Raw genomic sequence first — 5190 nt, forward strand, 5'->3', positions numbered from 1 at the left:
GAACTCTCAATGAGAGCACCAAAATGTTGGCCCTCAAATTGGCCAACGACACAGAGTCAAATAGAACGACAATAATAAGATGAATTCAAGCCAAAAAGATAAAATGACAAACATATTTAGAGTGGTTCAGCCCCAAGTAATGGTAATGACCTACGTCCACTTATTGTTCTTATTAGTGTAGAACTCCAAAAACCTGCGATCAATGAACTAGGGTTCACGAGTTTCACAAGTTAGAGATGAATACAAGTTTAGTGGATAAAACATTATAATTCTCTCTAAGTCTCTCAAGATCAAAAGTCTCAGAGTCCAAAAAAAAGTCCTCTCTCTTGAGCCCTTTGAATATTATTTATAGGCTCAAAGAGTTCCTCATGGGCCGATGGGCCTTAATTACATTTAATATAAGCATATCTAAATAATAATGGAAATTACAATCATTATATAAATGCGAGATTACATATCTATAAAAGTTATCTGAAATACTGCGACCAACCTGGTCGTCCATGAAATATGCCTTCTGCTGTAACGTCCTACGTTTTTGGGTACCTTTAAACGACTCGGGTCGAGATTTTTCCCCCGGGTTAAGAATATTATTTTAAATAATATTATATTTTGTTTGTAAGTATTCCATGAGTTATTGCTAGCCAAAATATGAATTTTGTGATTTTAAAAGTCAAGATAAGACTTTCGGTCCTGGACCGACACAAAAACCCTGATCGAGTAAAAATCTCGGAAAATAAAATGAAAAATCATGGCAATTATATTTTGGGCATAAAATACATTCATAAAAGTTAAAGTTTGGTCAAAAATAATAAACCTAAAAGAAAATGGAAATTTTAGGGCATTTTGTGTTAAATGCCTAATTTTACCGAAATGTGGAATTTTATTCCATAAATGGACCTTAGGTTAAATTTTATTGTGTGATTAATTAAATTAAATGTGAGAGACATTTAATTTAATTAATTAATGTTAAGTTTGGTGATTAAAACTTAATAAGAGTGAAAAAGGTGTCAAAAGCCAATTTGGACTTTTCTTCTTATGAAACATTAATAACTTTATAAAAAAAAAAAAATTGAAATGATCATATATATAGCAAGGGTTGGCCGGCCATGTGCTATTTGAGGTGGTGTGAACCCAACTTAATAAAGATAAAATCTCATTTTAACTAAGTCAAGTCAAGTGGGCAAGTGGGAGGAAAACACTTGAGTGTTTTTGAGATAAATTAGATAGTATATAACTCTTCCATCCCTCCCCAACCGACCACACCACCCTCTCTCATTCACTCATCTGATTTTTGAAGACCTCTCAAAGTGTTCTCTCCATTTTTCAAGCCCAAGAACACCAAGGAAACTTTGAGGCTAAGTCTTGGTCTAGGAAGTATTTTCCCTAAGGTAAACTTTCACTAATCTAAGCTTTTGTAAAGTTTTAAGCATAGAGTTCAAATAGCTAATTGACTATGTTGTTGAGGGAAGTTTGTTAGGGTTTTTGAAAGGTTTTGAAGGAGTCAAAGCTTATAGGAAGGTCCAAACCTTAAGCAAGAACACTAAAGAGGTAAAAAGTTTACTTTTGATGATTTTGTTGTAGGGTTTTTAGTTTTAAGCATTATTTTGTATATCTAATGCTTAGAGTTTCTTGTTGATGATGTAATAAGGTTATGGTAGTTGTTTAATAATTTTTATGATGCATGTGTATTGATTTTTGAAAATGGGAACCAAAACCCCCAAGGGTTTTGTAGGATACCCTAAAACAAAACATGTTTTAAGCTGTGACTTCCAAGGGGTCAAGTAGCCACTGTATATTGTTTTTGTAAAATTAAATTGTACTGTTATGTTGTTGAGATTGAGTACATAAAATTGAGCTTTTGAAACACTAAAAAATGTTTAGAAATGAGTAAGTTATGCTATTTCAAAGTTTATGTAAAAAACTGTTTTTTCGTATTCTCATTTTCGGAACCAAGTTTGGACAGCCACTGTATAGGGAAAATGAACCCAGTTTTTTCTAAAATTTTGTGGACATATTTCTGGCATAACCTATTAGTCCACTGTAAAATTTGGTAAGAAAATATTAAACGGTTTGAAAGATATTAACTGTCAAAGTTTGGAAAAAATAAGGACTTGAAAATAAGGTCATTTTTACCTCATTGTTGGAAAATGATTTCACCAATCAAAAATGCTCATTTTGACCTAAGATTTTACAAAGACCTAAATGGCATAACAAAAATGGAATTGGGAAATTTTGGTAACAATTGGGTAAGTAAATTTCAAGATATGAACTAACGAAGTATGTAGTTAAAAATGTGAAAATTAGGCTTTTCACACTTAGTGTAAAAATGAGATTTTGGAACATAAGGTAAAAAGTAAAATTTTGCTTATTTCAAGATATAAATTGGTAAGTCTTGAAATCATATTTTCACTAAAATTATCCCTTTGAGTTTAAATGAATTATTTTTATTAAAGAGTTTTTATTCTTTCTAAAAATAAGAGATTTAATTTATTAATAGTTAATAAATTAAAAGAGGGTTTAAAACCCTATATTTTGAGAAAATAATTAAATAAATTATTTTCCTAGTAAGTAAAATTGATTAATTGCTTTTGGAAAATTAATTAGTCAAGATGAGAAATTTATAACGGTTTTCCTATTAAGACAAATTAGGCAATTTTCTTAAAACGGTTTTTAGATATTAAAACCTTAAGAAAAATAAAAGGAAAATTTAAAGAGTTTATTTTCTTTAAAAATAATTAAGGAATTTATTTGTATTTTCTGGATATAATACCGGCTAAAATCTTACATATTTTAACCGACTAGTCGAAAGTGCGGGTTAATAGCAATATCTTGAAAGAATAAGATTTTTAGCGGATTGTGGGAAAATACCATTGTGATACCCGAGCCTAGGTATCGAGACCTTAGGATAGGTCTCCCCGAGACTTAGGGTTTAGTCTCGAATATTTTGTATGACTTTCCTTAATAGGTTTAAAACCAAATAAGGATTATAAATCCTTACAAATGACTTTTATTAAAATGACCAAACTGCCCAAAATAATAATAATGAATTATTAGTGCCATAATTAATCCGAGTATACTGTATGGATAACTATAGTATTGGCTAAGCGTAACTGGACTGAACGTTGGAGGGTGAAAACCTGCTGAGCGCTAAGGACTCCAAGCAAGTCAACTTATATTGTATGGCTGCAACATGAAATGATTATTGTCTGGTATGTTAGTATAGGGATACATGCATATATATAGGCTGTCATAGAAAGTTGCTTAGAGACGTTAGTCTAGTGAGTGCTGATTTAGAAAATATGAACGGTAGAAGTCCGTCATATCCTAGACGGTTGATCCCCATCACACTGCTTGATTTTATTTATGCCCGGTTCATTACCGCGACGAGTGGCCATGAGATGAGGATAAGCTGGTTAAACCTAGGGGCGCCAAGATAAATGGGACCTAGGGGCCCTCATGCTTACTTAATCATTGGACGGTTAGAATCCGAGCAAGTGCTCTGATAAGTTATTCCCGGATAGCAGCCGTGAATATTGGCCATTCAGTGAGAGTGCCTAGAGACACTAGGGGTTGCCGAGATTGAGTGAGGCTGAACACCCTAGGGGCAACTGCTCACCAGCACCACTGATTAACATAGAAGTCTCCGTAAAACCGTGTAAATTGGATTACACTCTTGAATAAGTAGCGATGCCCTAGGTAACACGATAGTTACCCTTGATGAGAATATTTATTGGCTAGATCTTAGTGTGGGGACTCGGTTCTCTTTTACAGATTAGCAATTATGTTGGAGGGCGCGTTACGCATGAATTGTTGGAAATTGTCGAGCGTTGGTCTCGAATTATGTTGTGATATAATATATCTGCTTGCTCTGGGATTTTCTGAGTGCAAGGATATATTTGTTGATAAGATATAGTTGTGATATAATATATCTGCTTGCTTTGGGATTTTCTGAGTGCAGGGATATAATTGTTGGTAAGATATAGTTGTGATATAATATATCTGCTTGTTCTGGGATTTTCTGAGTGCAGGATTTTTATCTAGATAGGAATTAATTTATCCTTGGTTATCAGGCATGACCATAAGTTTGCCAGGATGCTTTAGCATTCTTGAAATTGATTGTGTAGGGTCCGGATCCCTAGTTCTCTATCTGCTTTGTTTGAAAGTTGATCTTACTAAGCGTTTTCGCTTACCTAGTTGTTTCATGTTGTAGGTAAGGGCAAGGGCAGGGCAGAGCAGTGAGCGCTGGAGTCTTCCTTGCAAATGTACATGTGGACCGACCTTTTGGGAAGCCTTTTTATTTTTGGAAATGTTGTGTAATTTTCCTAAACTAGGCTCACTCTAATCTTTGTAAAACATGTTTGTAACTAAATGTTAAGTATGGCCATACGACTTTTTAAAAAGTTTTTTTTTCTATGGGTTTTTGAGACATTTTGTTAAATTAAAACATTTATATTTCCGCATTATCGAGTCTTGAAAATCCGGGTCGTTACATCTGCTGGGTGAATCCTCTTCTGATCGATATTCGAACAGAACGTACCCACGAAAATAGTCACGTGTAACCCACGTGCAGACTAATTTTTCCACGTCATCAGGTAAATCTTTTTTGGGTAAACAGATATAATAACAATTGAGAGCATATCGTTTTAACTAGCAAGTATTTGATCTATCCTATCGGCGACACTTACTTGTGTTGGTTATCTCATCGTTGTACTTATATGAATAGGTTTTTGTAAGCATGCATCATGTTTATTTTTTATTTCATTGTACGAATACTATGATATATGGTGTATGAGTGTATGGTTGTATTTATTATTTTCCTTTTGTTTAATTACAGCAATAGAATGACTGATGGAAACTCTAATATGTCCATTTTTGCTAATGACAAATTAACTGGTAATATTAAAAAGTAGAAATGTAACAAAAATCTATTGCCAAAGACTGACCACACAACTTAGAAGCCTAGCATTAACAAAGGCAGTGGGCAAAAAAGTTGCCCACTCTAGCTACAATGGGAATTTTTCCCACTATTGTAATGTCCTCATAATCAAGGACTGTTACACTGTGTATTTTAAATAGTGCCAGACTAGCTAAATGAGTCATTTGGCCATAACCGTGTGACTAAATGTGATTAATGGTTTAGGGTTAAAAAATTTGGTCAAAAGGTATAACTGTTTCACCAAAATGTTTACT

At 33.5% G+C, this 5190-nt stretch overlaps 1 long non-coding RNA gene across 1 annotated transcript; it reads left to right on the top strand.

Annotated features, from left to right (window-relative positions):
- Positions 1–1076: 1076 nt before the first annotated feature.
- Positions 1077–4468, top strand: LOC133834613 (uncharacterized). The gene is made up of 3 exons (XR_009893401.1): positions 1077–1388; positions 1470–1548; positions 4211–4468. It is a non-coding gene; the product is annotated as an uncharacterized LOC133834613 (long non-coding RNA).
- The last annotated feature ends 722 nt before the right edge of the window (positions 4469–5190 follow it).

This window comes from Humulus lupulus, chromosome 5, assembly GCF_963169125.1.
Source record: "Humulus lupulus chromosome 5, drHumLupu1.1, whole genome shotgun sequence".
Lineage (NCBI taxonomy): Eukaryota > Viridiplantae > Streptophyta > Magnoliopsida > Rosales > Cannabaceae > Humulus > Humulus lupulus.